General features: G+C 38.3%; 1 long non-coding RNA gene across 1 annotated transcript in view; it reads right to left on the bottom strand.

Annotated features, from left to right (window-relative positions):
- Window positions 1-23,197, bottom strand: part of LOC148106976 (uncharacterized) — a 511,020-nt gene that overhangs the window by 335,990 nt on the left and 151,833 nt on the right. Inside the window, exon 4 of the long non-coding RNA XR_015723363.1 lies at window positions 1,973-2,214. This is a non-coding gene — a long non-coding RNA (uncharacterized LOC148106976). The remainder of the gene's footprint in view (window positions 1-1,972; window positions 2,215-23,197) is intronic.

Genomic DNA, 23,197 nt, shown 5'->3' with positions numbered 1-23,197 from the left:
ATATTGAGTCTTCCTATCCGTGAACATGGAATGTCTCTCCATTTATTTAGTTCTTTGATTTTATTCACCAGAGTTTTGTAGTCTTCCTCATACAGATCTTGTGCATATATTCTTAGATTTATACCTAAGTATTACCTTTTGGGAGTGCCAATGTAAATGGTTTTGTGTTTTTAATTTCAAATTCCACTCGTTTTTTGCTGGTATTTAGGGAAGTGACTGAGTTTTGTATATGGACTTTGTCTCCTGCAACCTTGCTAAAATCGTTTACTACTTCCAGGAGTTTTGGGAATTCTTTTGGATTTTCTACAGAGACATTAAAATCATATACAAAGACAGTTTTATTTCTTATTTTCAATCTGTATACTTTTCTATTTCCTTTTCTTGCCTTACTGCATTAGATAGAACTTCCACTACGATTTGGAAAAGGAGTAGTGAGAGGGAATATTCTTGCCTTGTACATGATCTTAGTGGGAAAAATTGAATTGTCTCACCATTAAGTATGATGTTAGTTGCAGTTATTTTTATAGATGTTCTCTATAATGTTTAGGATGTTATAATTATCTTTTAAAAGAAATTCAACAGAACAGTTTAATTTGTGTATGATTTACCATAACCAAGAGTAAGAAACATTTATAATTCTCTCATATTTATTTGTTACAAAATATTAGAACTACTCTAACTTTGCTCAAAAATCTTCATTTAGAACATTTTCTTAAAATTGGCATTGATAACAATGTTTATTCCTTCGTTTCTTACCTTCGTGACCTAAAGGTCAGCCATTACCTAAAATTTAATTGTTCCCTTTTGAGCACTTTTTTCTTTTTTATTTCTCCCTTTTAGCATATAAGTTCTTGAGACCATTTATTCTAAATATACATAAGCTAAGTCCCTAGACGAATTAAGTATGTGCTCCATTAAATATGATAAATTTAACAAGCTTGTTAATTTCCCTCTATATTAGGCAATTTAGTTTCACAAAACTACATGACTAAGGAGGTGGACCCCTTTATGCTCCACCAGGAATCCCTCTCAATGAAAGACATGTCCCAGCTGCTAGGAGTGATGTAAACAGGAAGCCTTCAGCTGTCACCCATAGTTCAGCTGCAGGGAGCCACGAAGTTACTACTACTATCCTGATCCACGTGGAGATTTAATGTGTGGCCATCTTAACCCAACAGGAAACAACTGTGAAGGACTATTTTAACTACACAGTGCCCTCATAGGGTTGCCCAAGGCATCTGTAGGACCTGCATTACAGTTTGGACTTCTCCATCTGAGCATATGTGTTTTATCCCCCTCCCTCTCACAGGTGTTGATCTCTTCATACCTGCCTGCTAAACCCTACCTCTGGATCTACTTCCACGAGAACCCAACATACAACAGTAAATAGGTAGATAGTTCGAAATCGATAATACTATTTATATCTACAGAAATAATTCCAGCTCTTAGTCTATTCCAGCAAATCCCTCAAGTCATTATGCACAACACAAGACACTATCTGTTCCTTTAACATCACAGAATAAGATAGTATGTTTTTGCTATATTAGTTGAAAAGATTTTCTGTTCCTTCTTCATCTCAAGATGCGTATCACTGCTTGGACTAGATGTTCTCATGGTGCAAACAAATGACCAATTCCTGCAATCAATTCCCTATAATTTTTCAAAGGTATTTTACACAAACAGGTAGCTCTATATCTAGAATCTCTCTGGTCACAAACACAAAGGATTAGAAATGACTATTTAGAGACATATACCAACATGTAAAAAATTGCCAGGCCAATATATAATTTTAGCTAAAAGAAAAACGAAAATAAGACACAAAGTCCTTGCCAGTGAAACAAAGAATAACTTCCTGCAACCAACTTAATAAATGAGTGCTTTCACACCCTAGCTTTGCTAGAGTCTTTGGTCATCCCTTATTGGCATAATATAATACACTGACCAAAAGCCTATGACATCAAACTCAACTCACCTTTCCTCCAGTCCTCTGACATCCTGCTAACATCAAATGACTTTTCCAGGAACTTGCAGGAGGAGCGAGGATGGGCACATTCACTGTCGCCAAACCATGGGGACATCCAATACTCTGGATCCAAACTTCCTCTCCAGGTTTTCAATGTCATTCTTAGTGTGGTATTACTTGATTGAGGGCTGTTTTTTCTTCATTCCAGTAGGTTCACATGTGTTGAGCCATCCTGGTAGGACCTCCAAATTCTTAAGAAAAACAAATATGACAAATTCATTATGTTAAAGTTTTACTTAAGCTTCATTCAAGAGACAAGGCCTCTAAATCTGCCAAGTAAAAGATTTTACTCTTGGTAGAGACACAGGAAAGAGAGTTGATTAGGAAATCATTATTAGACAAGATACAAGAAGAAAAAGAATGTTGGAAGATATTTAGACTGCTACATGTTATGTAGATGGATAGGTTAGGATGTAACATTTCCATTATAAGAAATTTCATTTATGTCTATCAGAGCAGTCCCCAAGCATATTATCATATAATCAATAATAACCATAACTTGTCTAAAAGAGTCTGGGAGTTACATCACACTGGGTTCAAGTCAGTTTTCCTCCCTTACTCCTCTCTAACCCAAATCTCCCATCCATCAAGAGCCACCTCAATAGTTCCTTTGGAGAAGAAAATGGCATTCCAGGGCTGAGGGATGAGTGGAGAGATGTGACTTTGAGGGTGGATATGCAAATATGTCAAAGGAGGAGGTGGCATGGTAATGCAGAAGTCTGGATGAGATCTACCTACGTCGGGTGGACATTGCTGAGTAGGGACACCCAGGAACAGGATTCCAAAGATAAAGAAACAGTTATATGGAGCCTCCACATTTCCTCAAATGGGAGAACTAAAGCTCTTTTCTCCCCCATCCATATTAACTTGGTTATTGACCGGGCAGGCCAGGATAAGCCAGGAAACATTTCTGGTCTCATGTTTTTGTACCAGAAAGGGGCAGCTATTTGGGCAACTGTGGGTCTCTGGTACATTTGTGATTACAGTAAAGATTTTTCTGATGTACCAAAATTGATGTACTAAAACTCCACTGAGGTGGAGAGTAAGTGGAGCTCTTTTATCCTTCACAGTTCAGCAGAGTGCACCTTTTGCAAGATCTCTTGCTCCAAAGGGAGAAGTGAATGACAGAGTACTTTCAGAGGTTCCAATTGATTATAGAAAAAATATGAATGACAGTGAACAAAAATCCACACTAACGAGCCCACTACTAAATTTTATCTACCTTCTAGCTATAAATTGGTATTGTTTAGAGAACAATATGGTAACCACAAGTCATGTGTGGCTACTTGGATTTAAATTTTTTTTTCATTTAAATTTTAGTTAGTGAGGGTAACTTGAATTTAAATATTAACTAAAGTTGAAAAAAACCTTTTTCATTGCTCAGCCACATTAGCCACATTTCAAGTGCTTGACAGACACACATGACCAGTGTCTACCATACTGGGTAACACAGTTTTATAGAACATTTTCATCATTCCAGCCAGTTCTATTGGAAAGTGCTGATCTAAATGATAAGAAAGCATCTCAAAAGAATCCCTACCAATGTGCCCACCACTAAATGTCTCATGTTTACATATAAATATACACACAAAGTATACATATATGTACATACACACATCTATAAAACAGTATATTTTAATTAAAAACAAACGACCCACTCCAAGTTATGATAATTCAATGTTTTAATATATTTCCTTCAACTTGCATATGTAATTATATGCTCTCAGACTTTTATATGACATTTTATATTCTTCTGGTTTTACATAACATTATATCAAACATCTTGTTTATGTTTCTACATAATTTTAATTATCATTTTAAGGCCTGCATAATATTCCATCATTTTGATGTGCTATAATTTATTAGACCATTCCTTGAATGTTAGACATCCTCATAGTGCTTTTTCCTTTCTTTCTCCTGATCAAGGTTACAAGGCATTTTCTGTATGTAAATGTTTCTTCTTTTCTCCTGTACCTCATACCTCCTTTATTCACATATGCTTTACAAGAGATATCCCATTTAGAGCCTCTGTAGTCCCCAGAATATAAAACTGTCTTTGACTAATTTAATACAACACTCAAAACAAATAGTTTCTGGAAAGCAGTGGATTTAATAGTTATTTCCAATGTGTGCCTTTGGCAGATGACCTTGATTTAATTGTCCAATTTTCATTATGTTGTAGATTTTACTTCCTTATATTCTGTAATGCTTTTGGCCCTAAAGAGAATCTCTAGAAGATCAGAAGTCATGTGGACCAGCAGAAATAACTGGCAAAACCCATTCTAATTTCACCTGCATTCCCAATTACCCGCACCCCCCAACAGAGTTACACTCTTGATAGAGGTAGGGAAACTGGGATCTGATGGTCCAGGAATATCTATTCTATGCCGATGCTACTCCCCAGTTTCCCTTTAGAACTAAGATCCAGCATTCCACAGACATCCTTATGGTCTCTTATTCAGGCCTTGAGTCTGCCTTAAAGCCCAACAAACATTGGCGTCCCTACTGCTTTCTCATTTTCTTTTCAATTTGTGGTCTCATGAAACAGCACTTGCTTTACCATTCAAGGTGAATTTTAGGAAGGGTTCAAAGTCTCTGCCTTGAATCTAGGGTTTGCGGGTTTAACAATCACACAGGGTGAAAAAATTGAAAGGGCTTACAGCCTTTCGCACGTAGGCTTTAATCAAGGCAAGTACAGTAGCAGAAGAAAAGTATAGTCAATCATTGCGGGATTTGATGTGTCCAAGAGTCCCTCTAAGAGTCCTTTTTCAGTTGCAGAGGATATGCTATACACTCAGATTATGGACCATTAGGATATGTTCAAGGTACCTTGGTTTCAAGGAACTCAAGACACAAGGTTACTGAGGGATCCTTAATACCCCACTGGTCACAACTAAAACCAGACCAAGTGAACTGTGAAACCATCAATCTACAGATTCCTAACCAATGTGGAAAAGTCAGTAAAGGATGCTTCCAAGGGAATTTTGAGCCTTAAAGAGCATCTTATAAATCATTAACCAGCACACTTCATCCTTCTCTCAGCCAATGTCAGTACCAGACTTTCAGACATCCCTGGAGACAAGCACAGAGCTATCTCTGTCCAGGCGAAGTTAAGTCTATCCTCACACAGAGAGATAAGCTACATATACATCCTCAGTACATAGGCTTCCTCCTTCTATCTCTGTTCTTTAAGGCAACAGGTATTCCCGGGTAACATAGTTTGTTGAGGGACACACGTCAAGTCTCACAAAAGTTGCTTGAGCTTACAGCCTTTCTTTGGGTTGAGGGTCTTCAAGTTGAGAAATTCTTTGAAATTTCACTGATTAATTTATCGAACAGGTAGAAGAGGGCAGAATAAGAAAAACATCTGAGAGCTGTATATCAAAGGGACTCCCAGTTGCCATTGGAAAAGAGCTGTAGGGCATACTATTGCATGAGGTTAAGTAGTAATTCAGTTCACGGTCTCTTCCAACTCTGAAAGGGAAAAATTATAGAGAAATCTTTCCAGCAGCTTCTCTGTGTGTGTGTGGTTTTTTTTCCTCAAGTGACCACAGGAAAATAAAATGTGCTGAGCAACACTGTCCCATAATGGTATCTGGCTAGAAACCTCCTGCTGTGGCTTTTGTTCTTTTTGGCACCATATTAGTTTTCTAGGACTGCTGAAACAGAATACCACACATTGGGTGGCTTATACAACAGAAATCTATTGTCTCACAGATCTGGAAAATAAAAGTCCAAAATCAAGGTGTTGGCAGAGTTGGTTCCTTCAGAGGGTTGTGAGGGAGAATCTGTTCTAGGACTGTCTCTTGGCTTGTAGATGGCTGTCTCCTCCCTGTGTCTTCACATCATCTTCCTTCTATGTGTGTCTGTCTCTGCCCCAAATTTCTTCTTTTTGTAAGGACACCAGTCATACTGGATTGGGGTCCACACTAATGACATCGTTTTAATTCGATTAGCTCTGTGAAGAATCTATTTCCAAGGGAGGTCACATTCTGAGGTACTGGGGGTTAGGACTTCAATATATGAACTTGGAGGAGACACAGTTCAACCCATAAAAACCACATATGGAGAATCAGGCTGCTTCTCAAAGCCTCTACAGTATCCTTTGCTTTGGACTCCTTTTCCTCATGACGGTAGCTGTCTTCAGGATAGGCTGCGGCTGATGCTGCCTTCTGTCATGAAAGAATTCGTTTCTGGTGGTCAAAATAACAAGACACATACATAAAGAGGTAGACGTAACAGATAGCCTTCTGGACAGGAATCAGCTGTGACATAATTAGAGACCTATGCATCTTTTCAAAACATAGAGACCAAGATATCGTGGTTGCTATGAGGGACCACCATTCAATGCTAAAATGGCAATGCAGTCCTTTAGCTCCTAAAATGAACGGGAAGGCTGCTTAACTGTACTTAGATGAGGGCCATTGAACAATGTTTTGCTGCAATTTGCTAAAACTTGTTTACTAACAATTACTAACTGCTTACTAACAATTTACTAAAAATTGTTTTACAGTTCCTTGGCATAATTGTCAAAAATAACATAATAACAATAATTACTCTGGCAAATGAACAGTTTTGTGAAACATATTGGAGCCCATAAAAAAGTTTTTAGTATCCTCTTTCATTGTACAACAAAGATACATTACATAAAATTAAGTTCCTTTCAGAAAAGGATATTTAAAGAGGGTAGAATAGTGATGTCTACAATCATATGCAGTTTCCACTCTATGACTAGAGTATTTGTGCCCAGGTGATAGTGATATATGCTCTGATCAGGTGGCCTGGTTGGAAGCAGAGGCTACAGGCATGTTCTGTAGAGAGACCCTGGAGCTCACTATCTTGCCTCTATCATTTAACTAAATGTTCTATTGTTTGGTTTCCGAAAATAAGTTCCTTATTTTTAAAAATGATTTTATTTATTTATTTGTCAGAGAGAGAGAGAGCGTACGTGCGCACAAGCAGGGAGAGTCCCAGGCAGAGGGAGAAGCAGGTTCCCCGCTTAGCAAGGAGACCGATGCGGAACTCGATCCCAGGACCCTGGGATCATGACCTGAGTTGAACGCAGACACTTAACCGACAGAGCCACCCAGGCATCCCAAGCATAAGGTCTTTAAAGAAGCCAAATAAATATACGTATCATTATCACTGGAAAATGTTTCTAAATAAATTTCATTAGTGTATGTCTACAGTATGATTTGATGACTTTCTGACATATTCTTAACTTAATCTCTTTTTCTTTAGTAATTCATGTGGAAAAAAAATACAGAAGAATATTCTCTAAGATAGACCAGATCCTGGGTCCTAAAACAAACCTTAAGAAGCTTAAAAGAATTGACATCTTCAAAGAATATAATGGGATGAAGGTAGAAATTAATAAGAAAAAGATAACAGTAAAATCTTTAAACACCTAAAAATTAACAGAAACTTCTAAATAATCCATGGGTCAAAGAAGAAGTCTCAAAGAATATTTTTAACTGAATAAAAATACAACATATCAAAACTTGTGGAATGCAACTAGAGCGTATCTTACAAGTTTTACAACAATACATGTTTACATTAGAAATTAAGTGAAGCCTGAGTCCTCGGGGCGCCTGGGTGGCTCAGTCGTTAAGCGTCTGCCTTCGGCTCAGGGCGTGATCCTGGCATTCTGGGATCGAGCCCCACATCAGACTCCTCCCCTAGGAGCCTGCTTCTTCCTCTCCCACTTCCCCTGCTTGTGTTCTCTCTCTCACTGGCTGTTTCTCTCTCTGTCAAATAAATAAATAAAATCTTTAAAATAAAAAAAAAAAAAAAGAAATTAAGTGAAGCCTGAAATCAATTATCTAAGTCCCTATTTCAAGAAACTAGCGAAAAAAGCAAAATAAACCCAAAGCAGGAAGGAAAAAAATAATAAAGAGCAGAAGTCAAAGAAATTGAATCAGAAAAGATAAAACAAAACAAAACAATGGACCACAGAGTTAGTTCTTGAAGAGATTTTTCAAAATTGATAAACTTCTAAAAAATTGATAAACTTCTAGTAAAACTTAAGAGAAAAAAAAGAGAGAAAGCACAAATGGCCAATATCAAGAATGAAAGAGGGAATACAGCTAAAGATAATACAGATTAGGAGGATAATAGGGAATACTTTAATCACCTCTATTCATACAAATTTGACAATTTAGATTAAATGGATCAATTTCATGAAAACCACAGACTACTCAAACTCACTCAAAATGAAATATATATCCTCAATTGTTATGTGACTATTAAAGAGATTTAATCTCCAGGTAAAATCTTCCACAAATGAAAACTTCAGGCCTATGTGGTTTCATTGGTGAATTCTACCAAATATAAAAACAAAAAGTAACAATAATACTACAAAATCTATTCCAGAAAATAGGAGAAGAGAAAACATTTCATAATAAATGCTATGATACATGCATTAATCTGAAACAAAAATCAGATAAAGGTAGTGCAAGAAACAAAACTATAGTCCAATGTCCCTCATGAACACAGGCATAAAACTCCTCAGAAAATCAGCAGAACAACATTTAAGAAAAGACTTATCCATTCATGACAAAAATCCTCAGCAAACTAGTAATAGGAAGGAACTTCTACAATGTGATTAAGGGTATACACAAAAAATATATGGCTAACACAATACCTCATCATGAAAGTACTTTCACTTCAGATCAGGACAAGGCAATGATGGCCCTCTAACTGTTACTATCCAAAATCATACTTCACTTGTTGCCAGCGTACAAAGGTAAGAAGATAGCAGTCTCGGGGCGCCTGGGTGGCACAGCGGTTAAGCGTCTGCCTTCGGCTCAGGGCGTGATCCCGGCGTTCTGGGATCGAGCCCCACATCGGGCTCTTCAGCCAGGAGCCTGCTTCTTCCTCTCCCACTCCCCCTGCTTGTGTTCCCTCTCTCGCTGGCTGTCTCTATCTCTGTCAAATAAATAAATAAAATCTTTAAAAAAAAAAAAAAAAAAAAAAAGAAGATAGCAAAGGCCCATAAATTGGGAAGGGAGAAATAAAACTGCCCTTATTCACAAGCAGCATTATTGTCTACCTATATAATCCTAAGGATCTACAAAAATATCCCACTAGAACTAATAAATTATGTTTCGCAGATTGCGAGATACAAGGTTAACACAAAAAAATCAATCAATTTGCATATAGTGACAATGTACAATTGAAAATACAAAAATTTTCAACAATACAAATTATAATAGTTGTAAAACATAACATAATTGGGGCGCCTGGGTGGCACAGCGGTTAAGCGCCTGCCTTCGGCTCAGGGCGTGATCCCAGCGTTATGGGATCAAGCCCCACATCAGGCTCCTCCGCTACGAGCCTGCTTCTTCCTCTCCCACTCCCCCTGCTTGTGTTCCCTCTCTCGCTGGCTGTCTCTATCTCTGTCAAATAAATAAATAAAATCTTTAAAAAAAAAAACATAACATAATTAGGTAGAAATGTAAAAAGTACACCATCTATATGTTGAGAACTACAAAATGTCAATGAGAGAAAAACAAGGAGGCCTAAATAAAAGGAATGATAGTCTATGTTCATGGGTTGGAAGACTCAACATAGTAAAGACATCAATTCTCCCCAAATTGTCCTACTAATTCACTGCAATTCCAATCAAAATCCCAGAATATTTCTATAGATACAGACACTATTTCTGAAATCCATATGGAAGGGCAAAAAAACCTAGAACACTAAACAATTTGGAAAAAGATGAATAAAGTGAGATGAATTATGCCATCTGATTTTAAGGCTTATTACATAGTTAGAGTAATTAACAAAGTATAACACTGGCATATGAACAGACACGTAGAGCAATGTGATAGAATAGAGTTCAAAAATAGACCCATGGGGCTCCTGGGTGGCTCAGTCATTAAGCATCTGCCTTCGGCTCCGGGCGTGATCCCAGAGCCCTGGGATCAAGCCCCGTGTCTAGCTCCTCTGCTGGGAGCCGGCTTCTTCCTCTCCCACTCCCCCTGCTTGTGTTCTCTCTCTCTCGCTGGGTGTCTCTATCTCTATCAAATAAATAAATAAAACCTTAAAAAGAAATAGACCTACATGTGGGAATATGGAGTAGACATGCTTTTTCCTATTCCACAAAGGACAACTGAAGACCCTGCATATTACCTATACAACAAACATGAGACTCTGCAAGGTGGAGAGAAAAATGCAGATCAGCTAAAAACCTTAGGACCCAAAGAGAGACAGAGTGATAAGCTCCTTGGGTTTTCTTTGTGCCTCATGTACCGGATGCTGGAGAAGCCCACAATCAGGAAATGCCCATGGGCACAATTAAAAGAGAAAACAAAAAAGCATATTCTTGCTAGCCTAACAGTTAGGGAAGAGGCAGCTTAGCAAGAGATAAAACTTTTAGAAAATAACTTTTCTAATACAGCCAGACATCACCAGGAAAAAACTGTGGCCTCACCTCTACCCATGCCAGCAATGGCTAAGAAGGGAGCCTCAACTTCTACCTTCACCAAGTTCTGAGGCATTCCAACCTTCATGCAAGTGTGGTGTCAGAGAAGGTCAAGGAAGAAGCTGGTACTTTCAACCACCCCAAGCAGTACAAGTGCCACCCCACCCCCAACCTGAGTCATGGAGTAAGTAGAAATGAGGTGGGGAGCCTGGACGTCCTCCACCACCTGGTAGTAATCAGGTACCCCTCATCCTCTCCACTGAAGTGCTACAGGAGCCTGACTGGAGAGCTGAGATTTATAATACTGCCCAGTGGTAACCAAGGGGCCTGCACCATGGTGTCACTGGAGATCATGTTGGGAGTACTCATGAGGCACTCCTACCAATCACAGCCAGGGAGATATCAGTGGAGGCCTAGTGGGAAGCTGAAACTTCTACCCTTGCTCAGCAATAATGATGAGTTCCCTCCACTTCGGTGTCAAGCAAGGCTACGTGGGGGAAAACAGACCTCACCTGCAACCAGCAGCAATGAGACAATGCTCTCCCTTCCACTCTGAAGTATCAGAGGAAGCACGCTAAAACAAAAGGTTTATATATAATGCAGCGTCTCATATAATAAACAAAATGTCCAAGTTACAATGGAAAAAAAAATCATGTATAACCAAGAACCAGGAAGATCTCAAACTAAATGAAAAAACATGACCAATACAATTCCCTGCAAAAATGACAGATGCATTAGAATCATCTGACAAAGATTTTAAAGCGGCCATCATAAAATTGCTCGAATAAGAAATTATAAACACACTTGAAACACTTTCATGAACACACTTGAAATGAAAAATAGAAAGCCTCAGCAAAGGAACTGAAAATCACAGCAAAGAAATAGAAGCTATAAAGAAGAAGCAAATATAAATTGTAGAAGTAATACATACAAAAACTCAATGGATGGGATCAAGAGCAGAATGGAAGGCAAGTAGAGAAGAATGAACGTTAAGACAGAACAACAGAAGTTATACAGTCTGAACAACAGAAAGAAAACAGACTGAGAAAGAAAAAAAAGGAACAGACTCTAGGCGGGAAAAAAAGGTCTAACATTTATGTCATCGAAGTCTCAGGAAGTGAAGAGACATAGGGTGGGGCTGAAAAAACTCTTGATGAAACGGTTGCTGAATACTTCCCAAATTTGGCAAAAGGCATCAACCTGCAGATTCAAGACACTGAGGGAACCACAAAGAAAGCCACATAAAGGCACAAGTCAAACTTCTGAAAACCAAAGACAAAGAAGCAATCTTGAAATCAGTGATAGAGAAACAACTACCTGATAGTGGGAGAACAGTTCAAACGACAAAGGATTGCTCATAAAAGAACACGGAGGCCAGAGGAAGGTTGTACAGCATTTCTCCAGGGCTAAAAGAAAACTGTAAAGCAGCAATCCTATATCCAGTGAAAATATCCTTCAGGAGTAAAAAGGAAATGACGACATTTGCAGACAGAAGGAAAAACTAAAGAGTGCTTGTCACTAGAAGACCTACCCTAAAAAAATGTCTAAAGAGAAAGGAAATGACTAAAGAAAGAATCTTTGGTCACCGAGAAGGAAGGAAGAACACAGGATCAGAAAATACGGGTAAATGCATTGACTTTAGTTCTCTTGAGCATTCAAGATGTTGTTTGATGACTTAAGTAAAATTATAACAATGCCTGATATGGCTTTAAATGTCTATGTAAGAAATACTTAAGGTAATCACATTTAAAAAGGGGGAAGATAAAGAGAGATAAGGTTTCTACACTTAAACCAGTAAAATGTCTGGGGCGCTTGGATGGCTCAGTTGGTTAAACATCTGACTCTTGATTTTAGCTCAGGTCATGATCTCAGGGTCCTGGGATTGAGCCCTACAGCAGACTACATGCTGGGCATGGAGCCTGCTTGAGATTCTCTCTCTCCCTCTCTCTCTCTGCCCCTCCCCCCGGCTCCTACTTGCTCTATTTCTCGTTCTCTAAAAAAAATTTAAAAATACGTTCAAATAACCCACAAGAAGGTAGGAAAAAGAAAATAGAAGCAGAAAAAAATAAAGCAGCAGACCTGAACCTTAATATGTCAGTAATTGCATTTAATGTAAATAGTCTAAAAATAATAAAAACAAAGATTAGCAGAATACATTAAAAACTAGGACCCACAAAAACTTCTTCAAACATGGTATCAACAGATTGATATATCATGGTAACATTAATCAGAAGAAAGTGGATTGGCTACACTAATTTTAGATAAAGTGAACTTCAGAACAAAGCAACTTACCAGAAACAGAAAGTGTCATTATGTAATTGTAAAAATTTCAACTCACTAGGAAGATATAGTAAAATGAGTGTGCATCAAACAACACAGCAGCAAAAAATAAAAGGACAAACATTGATGGAACTGAAAGGAGTAATAGGCACTGGCAAATTAAGGTTGGAGATTTCAACATTCTTCCCTCAACAACTGTTAGAACAATTAGACAGAAAATCAGCAAGGGTATAGAAAAACTCAAAAGCACCATCAAATAAGAGATCCAATTAACATTGAACATCCCACCCAACGACAACAGAATGCACATTCTTTTCAAATGCCAGTGGCACATAAAAGAAGATAGGCCAATGAAAAATTTAAAAATACTGAAATCATACAGTGTATTCTCTGACCACAAAAATCAAACTATACATCAATAACAGAAAGATAACAGAAAAATTCAGAAACTAAAACCCCCTCCTAAATAATTCATTTTTCAATGATAAGTCTCAGGGGAAATTTTAAAAAATACTTTGCACTGAATAAAAATGAAAATACAACATATCAAAATTTGTGGGACATAGCAAAAACAGTGAGAGGAGGTAAATTTACAGCACTAAATGTGTACATTAGAAAAGAGGAAAAGTCTCCAATCTATAATCAAAGATCCTACCTAAAAAATGTAGACAAAAATAAACCCAAAATGAGAATGAAGGAAATAAGATAAAAGCAAAAATCAATGAAATTGGAAACAGAATAACAATAAAGAAAAATTAATGAAACACAGAGCTGGTATGTTGAAAAGATCAATACAATTGACAAACCCCTAGCAAGACCTGGCAAAGGAAAAATAAGAAAAGACATAAATAATCAAATTAGGAATGAAAGAGTGAATATCATTACAGACACTGCAGACATCAAAATGTTAATGACATACTTGAAACAACTCTACACACATAAATTTGACAATTTAGACGAAATGGATCAATTCTTAGAAAAATGGAAATTACCTGAGGTCATCTAGTATTGAACACTTAATTTGAATTGCCCTATAACTATTGGGGCGCCTGGGTGGCTCAGTCGGTTAAGCATCTGACTTTTGGTTTCAGCTCAGTTCATGATCTCAGGGTCCTGAGATCGAGTCCGGAGTCAGGCTTTGCACTCAGCGTGGAGTCTTCTTGGGATAGTTTCCCCTCTCCCTCTGCCCCTCCCTGAGCTCTCTCTCTCTTTCTCTCTCTCTTTCTCATTCAAAATAAATAAATAACATCTTGAATTGCCCTGTAACTATTAAAGGAAATTGAATTTGTAATTTTCAAACCTCTCAAACTAAAAAAATCTATGTCCAACTGGTTTCACTGCAACATTCTCCCTAATGCTTAAAATAAATTACCACTAATTTTACACAATCTCTTGCACAAAATAGAAGAGGTGGGAACACTTCCCAATTCATCTTATGAAACACTTAGGACTCTGACACCAAAACTAAACGAAGAATGTACCAAAAACTAAATAAAACCATAGATCAATAGCTCTCATGAGCTTTGATTCAAAAATCCTCAACAAAATATTACAAATTAAAATGAAACAATGTGTAGAAAGAATGAAACACCATGACTAACTGGAGATAACTCCAGTTTGTAAGTTTGGTTCAATATTCAGAAAAAAACACATTGTATTCAACCATATTAATAAGCTAAAGAAGAAAAACCTCAGGATCTTATCAATTGATGCAGAAAAGACATTTGATGAATTTTCCACATCTACGCATTATAAAACTGACAGTAAAATAAGAACAGAACAATTTCCTTAACTTGATAAACAGTGTCTGCAAAAATTCCATGGCTAACATTATACTTAATAATGAAAGAATGAATGTGTTCCACATGTGATCAGAAACAAATTAAGGATGTCTGCCTTACTGATATTACTCAACATAGTGATGGAAGTTTTAGCCAATTCAATATGGCAAGATAAAAAAATAAAAAGCATACAGAAAAAAAGAAAATAATCTAAAGAAAAAACCTCCTAGAACTAATAAGAGAGCATTTTAAGGCCACAGGATATCATATGAACACACAAAAACAAATTACATATCTATATATTAAGAGAAACATGCAGAAAACAAACTTTAAAACACCATATTGGGAAAATTGCTAAAAAGCAATGAAAGAGTTAAGTATACAGTTAACAAAACGTGTACAGGATCTATATGTTGAAAATTTTTAAATGCGGATAAGGCAATCAAAGATCTAATACATGGAGAGACATACCACATTCATGAATTTGAAGGCTCAAGAGAGTAAAATGTTAATTCTCTCTTCATTGATCTACTGGGTTAAGAGAATTCCTATCAAAATTGATGCAAGCTTTTCTTATAGATATAGACGAGCTTATTTTAAGCTTATTCTAAAACTCATAGGGAAATGCAGACTCCCAAGAGTAGCTGAAATAACCTTGATAAAAAAAGGAACAAAGTGGGAAGACTCACTCTAGCAATATAAGGCTTATTACATGGCTCCAGTAATCAAGATAGCCTGTAGTGTTGGAGACATAGCTACCTAGATCGATGGGATATAATAGAGAATACAGATAACAGCTCCAACACAATACAATCTACTAATTTTTGACAAAGATACAGATGCAGTTCAACAGAGGAAAAAGAGCCTTTTCAAGAAATGTGGGAGTGGGGCATTGGGCTGGTTAAGTCGGTAGAGCATGCAACTCTTGATCGTGGGGTGATAAGCTGGAGCCCACACTGGGCTTAGAGTTTACCTGAAAAAAATTATAAGTCAATAAATAAGGAGCGCCTGGGTGTCTCAGTTGGTTAAGCATCTGACTCTTGGTTTCAGCTTAAGTCACGATCTCATGGGTCATGGGATCCAACCCCTAGTTGGCCTCCGCACTCAGCAGGGAGTTGGCTTGAAGTTTCTCTCCTTCTGCCCCTCCTCCCATTCACACGCATTTGCACTCTCTCTAAAATAAATAAATCTAAATAAATAAATAAATGGAGGGGCGCCTAGGTGGCACAGCGGTTAAGCGTCTGCCTTCGGCTCAGGGCGTGATCCCGGTGTTATGGGATCGAGCCCCACATCAAGCTCCTCCGCTATGAGCCTGCTTCTTCCTCTCCCACTCCCCCTGCTTGTGTTCCCTCTCTCGCTGGCTGTCTCTATCTCTGTCGAATAAATAAATAAAATCATAAATAAATAAATAAATAAATAAATAAATAAATAAATAAATGGAAAAGGAAAAAAAGGAATGTGGGAGCAATCTGCCCTCCATAAACAAAAAAATGAACCTTTCCTTAAACCTCACATTTTATGCAATGATTTACTTAAAATGGACAATGGCCTTAAATGTAAAACTATAAAGCTTTTAGAGGAACAAAAAAGGAGAAAGGGCAAAGGTGTGGAGCAACTGGAACCCTCATACGTTGCTACTGGGAATACAAAATGGTACAGTCACTCTGGAGAATGGCTTGGCAGTTTCTTATAAAGTTAAACATACACTCATCATGTAACCCAGCTCTCTTACTCTTTGATATTTACCCTAGAGAAATGAAAACTTTTGTTTATATCAAAACCAGTATATGAATGTATGTGACAGCTCTATTTGTAATTGCCCCAAACTGTAAACAGCCCATGTGTTCTTCGAATGATGAATGGATAAACAAACGTGTACACCCATATGATGGAATACTACTCAGCAATAAAAAGGAGCAAACTAGTGATGAATAGAACAACATTAATGAATTTCAAAGGCATTATGCTAAGTGAACAAAGGAAGTCTGTAAAGGTTACTACTGCGAGATTCTAATTGTAAGACATTCTGGAAAGACAGAAAAAGATCACTGGATGCCAGAAGTTGGGAGGGAGAGAAAGGTATGACTATAAAAAGATAACATGAGGTCATTTTGGGGGGCTAATAGAACTGTTCTATATCCTGATTGGGGTAGCGAATACACAAATCTATGACCAATGTATGTCAGAAGTGTAGCAGAGAGCAAAAAGGAACTGACAGGAAACTCCTGATAATCAACAAACCTTTCCAGCAATTTTACTCAAACCTTTAGATGACTCAGCCTAGTTATTGAAAGATTTAAGACTCAGTGACTTATTAGGTATATACTGTGTCTTAATCTCAAGTCTATTCTGTCTGTCCAGGCTGTTTGAGAACAGGGAAATTGCAGATGAGGTTTCTGTTGCCTTTTCAAAATTCTGGTTCCTTTCTTTACACACGACATACAAACAAATCATATGATCCTCCTTTTACACAACGGCACAAGCCCCATTTCTCGTGACTTTTTCTTCTTATCTGAAAATTGTACATTTCCATTGACTGCTCTTTGCTTCCCCCTCACATAAGCAGTTTGCCTTCTTTAAATGAAATTTTATGCCCCTTGAATTTCACAGAACTTTTGTAAAGAGAGAAGCTTTACTATTAGAAAAATCTTATTGTCACAAGTAGTGACTTAAAGTCATATTTTAAGGCAGCTGGAAAAAAAAAAAAACAGCTCTTTTTCCTAAAGAGTTTGAATCCCAAAACAAGAGCTTTGTTTTTCTTACCTACAATTTCAGCTAATTTCATTAAAAGGACAGTGTCGTCATTTCCCCCTTATTTCCAAGCCATTTGCTTGTTATTAGGTTGTTTGATATTATATATTCATTTTGAAATAAATCGTCACAGCAGGAAGAGCCAAGGATCTAGAAGTATTACCAAGAGCAGAACAATTTGTTGAAAACCACATCAGAATTAAAGATTCTCTTTCCCGTCAGTCATCAACCCACTTCAGCCTTGAAACAGGAGACTCTCTGGAATAGTCTGCCCTGTTCTGTGTATACCTGCCACACATTGGACCCCGAGGACCACTTTATTGAGCTCAGGAAGTCTCAGGGTCACTGTCACCTGCAGTACCATTCTACCTCATCATATCACTGCCGACTGTCATCACTGTTTTTAAAACCCCAAATACTCAAGAAAGCCCTCATGGATTAATTGCGAGAGTAAACAAGTTTCCCATTACAGTGCTCAACATAAAACACACCTCGATTCTCCACTCAACAAGTTCCCATATAAATTGAGGAACTCTTTATTTCTACATAATGCAAACACCTGAACATTATGCTTATTCATTCCCATGTTTATTATTCAATTACCTGTGTGTTATAAATATATTCCATCTATCATGGCGGTGCACTGAAGGAAATTAACCATATTCCGGGGAAAGTTATGATCTGCCTCAGCCTGCCAATTTTGGCTCCATTCATAAATCAATACTTAATAAATGCTTTCGATGGCTGATAAGGATGACCTCATATAACTGAAGAGGGAAATACATTTTATCCCTCTTTTACGGCTGTGACAAGAGATACAGAGCAAATAAGAAATTATATCTCTAATAAAACAGTGAACCATTATCAGATCTGAATCTAATACCAACATCCAAATCTCCAGTCTATAAGACATGGAAGATGCTGATAGAATAAAGCATCTTTGTACTCTTTGATTACCCCATGACCACAATAGCTTCAAGACACTAGTTGGTTTTAGGGAAGGGCCGGCACCAGGAAATGATAAGGGTCTTTGAAATAAGGTTTGCATGATTTCTGAATGCAATCTTACCTTCCCAGAAAGAAACAGAAAACAGCTATGAGAAACCAATTGCAACAGATCTTGATCAAGCTTGGCATTTACTTCAAAACAGATATCCTGTCCACAAACAGCAACACCTAACTTCTGTGTTGAATAGGGCATATTAGAATCATTTGATGTGAAAGACATTTTCAAAATGAAAAGCAACTTCAGAGATGAAAACAAATCAGTCATAATGTAAAACCTTATAGCCCTATGTGAAATGAAGTATTTCTGACCCTTGGGGATAAGTTCTTCATTTAGGATCAGGTATCAGGGGTGCCCGAGTGGCTCAGTCAGTTAAACGTTGGACTCTTGGTTTGGGCTCAGGTCATGATCTCAAGGTCGTGAGATCGAGCCCCGCGTTGGGCTCTGCACTCAGTGCTCAGTCTGCTTGTCCTTGTCCCTCTGCACCTCCTCCCACCTTGTGTTCTCACCCACTCACTCTCTCTCAAAAAAAAAGAAAAAAAAAGACTTAAAAAAAAAAAAAAGCGAGTATCAGGCTCCGTATATTGGAGATTTGCAGAACAAGGGGCAGATGATAGCTTTCACAATTTTATCACATCTACTACAAAACATTGCAAACGTTGGCCATTATTTTTCATTTGATTTGCTTCCCTGAACCTCCCTTACCTCAGTAAACACAGATTTTATAATAACAGCATACACTTTTTCTCAGAAGTTTCTCAAGCTTAGGAGAGTGGCCGTGCACCCACACAGTACTCAAGATCTCAAAACCCAGGAAAGCAAAGTTCTCTTTATTCTCCAGAACTTATTTCAGGCTTAAAGCACAGAAAACCCTCTGGGCTGCTACCGTGTCTGAAAAGACAACTAAGGCAGCAATCACCTGGTAAGCATGTTTAAATAAATCACTTTGCTTTGCTTTTTGCTTTTGCAATATTATCACATCTTCCAGAAGGAAGATTGATTGCGGGAAATGATGGAGACAGACTCTTTATTCATTCAATAAAAGGATCTCCAAAGAGTTCATTCTTTAACTTGGATTTGAGAAATGTTAACAGGGAAAACTAATCTTTCATGGTCAAGCTCTAACAGTGGTTACTAGAAATGTGATTTTTGTGTATTCTTTATAACACCGAATATTGATTTATAAGCTTATGAAGAAATCTTTAAAAAAAAATTTCTCAACCCTTGGAGAGCTCCTAGTTTCTGCCTACGAACTTGACATAAGGTCTTTTATCTTATTCTAATTTATTTCAAATAAGAATGTGGAAATCAACATATGAGCTAAATACGCTTAATCTTACTTTGGCCCCCCTTAAAAGCAGACTCGGGGGTGAGGATGTGGGGGCAATTACTTCATCTGGGAGCTGAGCACAAGTAACAGAAGTGAGGAAGTAACAAAAGAGAGGAAAGCTAGTAAAGTGTGTGTCCCTAAGTACCGCTGTGACCAACTGGACCTTGATCTTTCTGGGAACCTCTGAAAACCCATGTGGAGCAGACTTGCCAAGGACTGGGGTTGGGGAGCGGGGAGAGGATGGAGCGTTTCTTCACAGGTCATATCCCTCACTGCTTGAGTTTGTCTCCGGTGGCATGAACACCCGGCTACTTCCATGCAATGTCTGTGTGCGGCAGACCAGGCTCCCGTGCTGGAGGAAGCCCTCAGCCAGGAAGACGCAGGTGCTTACACTGGGAAGCTACCAGGTGTGAAGAACGATCTTCATTGGCAGTTGCAGGTGAACTCAGGAAGACCAAAGAACTATGGGACAGGGTATCAACAGTGTCTGCTCCATACTTAGTTCTCTTTCTGGAGAGGGCCTAGTAGAAGTTGTTGACACTGAGAGGGGGTAACATAAATATGTACTATTTCAAATCATTAAACCTGACGGTAAAGAAGCTGGTGGTTATTCTTAGTATAAAGCACTAATGTTGGAAGAAGTTGCTGGAGGTGACCTGACCAGTGTTTTATCCTTACCAATGAAGTTCCATTTGGGTCAGTATTTGTGGTTAGAACTCGATCCAGGTTGACAGTACGCCTGGGACTGTCCGTCCTCTGTTTCTCCTTTCCCTGATGGCCACTGATGCTATTTAGCAAGAGGAAAGTACTAAGTGGAGGAACGGTGGTCCTTGCAGGATTGCTTCCTCAGACTGGACCTTTGCCACTACTGCATCTAAGGTAGATGTGATCTGCAGAAAACTGTCACGTTTGTTGCTCAATACTCCTACTTAGAGACACATATAAAAAAGTTGTCCATACGTGACAAGTTTGTTTTCAATTGACACCAAATATGTGGCCTCTTTTCCAGCACCATTTCTCTGATGCTCCAAAACCAAGTGGATGTCCAACGATTCAACCCAATTCTGACAGTACCTCCCCAGAGTTGGCACGGACCCCATAAGTGAAGGGCTCAGTCCCACAAGACTGCCCCTACGTCGGTCGCCAATGTCAAGTCCCTGATTGTCACCCATACTTCTGACTGGCTGGCTATAAATTTGATAGCTAAATTCAGATTCAGGAATATGATAGAATGACTCAAAACTCACGACTGTACCTCACTTACCATTACGGGTTTATTATAAAGGACACAACGCAGAATGACCAAATGGATAGGACAAGGTACTGGGGGAGAAGGGGCAGGGAGCTTCCATGCCCTCTCTGGGGGAGCCACCTTCAGGGCACATCAATATCTTCACCAACTTGGAACACCCCAGAGCCTATCATTTAGGGTTTTTACGGGGGTTTCACTATGTAGGCATGACTGATTAAATCATTGGCCATTGGTGATTGAACCCAATCTCCTGGCCCTCTCCCTTACCTGTAGGTGGAGAGAGAGGAGGCTGGAAGTTTTAACCCTCTAACCATGGGTTGGTCTTTCTGGTGATCTTCCCTGAAGCACTCTAGGAGCCCCTAGCCAGCTCAGCATAAAGAAGACACTCTGATCACTCAGAAGATTCCAAGGGTTTTAGGAGCTCTGTGCCAGGAAACAGGGACAAAGACCAAACATTTATTACGTAATATACCACAAAACATAGATACCAGGTAAAACGTTGATGTGCCATGGTAGCTGTAATTTCTCTCCCTCTGTGGACAAGGTGAATTCCGCAACTGAGCTCATTGCCATTTTTACTTTGGCCATTAAGAACCTTGGAGTTGGGGGACCAGGGTGGCTCTGTTGGTTAAGCATCTGCCTTTGGCTCAGGTCATGATCCCAGGGTCCTGGGATTGAGCCCTGCATTGGGCCTCTCCCTCGACTGCTCCCCACACTGCCCCCCCCTTGCTTGTACTCTCATGCACTCTCTCAAATAAATGAATAAAATTTAAAAAAAAAAAACAACCACCTTGGAGTCAAATTTGAAGATCATATGGGCTAGTTATTTATATTCTACATCTTTATACTCCCCATAAATTCAATGTTTTAGAAATTCACTAGCCAAACACAAATGTAGTCTTACGATAATAAATTTATACACTGAGAGTCACAGGGAATTAAATATGAATGTTCCATTTATTGTGCCTGTAACACTCAACATAGTCTCTGCCACCAAAAAGTAATCAGACTTAACCGCTGGATGTGTATCTGTTCATTCCTCTTTCTATGTGTTTGTAGAGAATTATATGCATATATTTGCATGTGTTTATGAATATGAATAGGAGCATGCTATTAAGAGTCACGAACATCTATACGCATACAGGTACACCTACTTCCGAATCTGGAACTTGTTTACATAAAGTCTTACTAGATACTATTCCTTGACAACACACACAGAACTTTCGCCATTTTTTTATTTTTACATAGCATACTAGAGTAAATTTTTCATCATTGAATTAACCATTTCTCCAAAGACGGGTATTTAGGTTGTTTCTAATTATTTACGAATACAAACAATTTTGTAATTCCCCATGAGGCAGGCATGACGCAGAACGTTTGAAGTTAATACTTGACATGGTTGCCCAGAACATTCTGGACACCTCTGAAATGTCTGGAGAGTTCGAATCTCATCTCTCTACCTTAGAACCCAGGCCACTCACCTCCACTGGTTCCTTTCAGCTAGAGCACAGTCATGTCGATTAGATATACTAGTGCTAAAGTGGTGGTGAGCACTTTCCAGCCTTAATCCACTTTGCAAGGTAGGATCCTTGCAGAAACAAATAGAAGGCAGGGCAGACAGGCACAGGAGAGTTGAGCTCCTGGTGCAGAAGTTACCTTTGGTGCTGAGAGCAGTAGCAACTTCAGTCAGCTCTCCTACATCTGTTGGGCAGCAGCAAAGACAGCCTCATGGGTTACAAATTCTTCTATCTCTCTGTTTCCTCCCTCCCTGTCAAGTTTTATTGTGCTTATTTGTGGTTTTTCCCCTTTATTCTTAATTAGAGAGTTAGTGGTTTGTCTATTTTGTTGACTTTTGCAGGACAGCATTTTGATTTATTTATTATTCCTGCTGTTTTTCTGGTTTGTGCCTCATTCATACCTCTTGTTATCTCTATTGATTCGTTTGGTCTGATTTCTTCTGAATTATGATGCTGTTGGTTTTATAGATTTGAGTTCATTTATAGGCATTCTTTTATTTTTATTGCTCAGAGTTAAGGCAATGTAGTCTTTGAACTGATCACTAGTTTGTTTCTCACATATTCTAATAGACGTTTTCATTATGATTACATTTAAGAAATTCTACAGTTTTGATTTATATTTCTTATTTTACAATAGGGTGATTTATAGAGTTTTAAAATTCTCAAGTGAAAGGGCCTATTTGTTATCTGATTTTGTTATGGCACTGTGGAAATTCTGTGATATTCTTTCTACTTTATAAAACATATTGAGGGATTTTTGTGACATAATTTATGGTTTATTTTTATGAATTTTCATGTGTGGTTGAAATAGGCATATTCTGGAACATTTGAG

This window comes from Ursus americanus, chromosome X, assembly GCF_024610735.1.
Source record: "Ursus americanus isolate L20-20 chromosome X, mUrsAme1.1.p, whole genome shotgun sequence".
Taxonomy (NCBI): Eukaryota; Metazoa; Chordata; class Mammalia; order Carnivora; family Ursidae; genus Ursus; species Ursus americanus.
The sequence above is the reverse complement of the archived record's forward strand: the minus strand, read 5'-3'. Positions and strand labels throughout refer to the sequence as shown.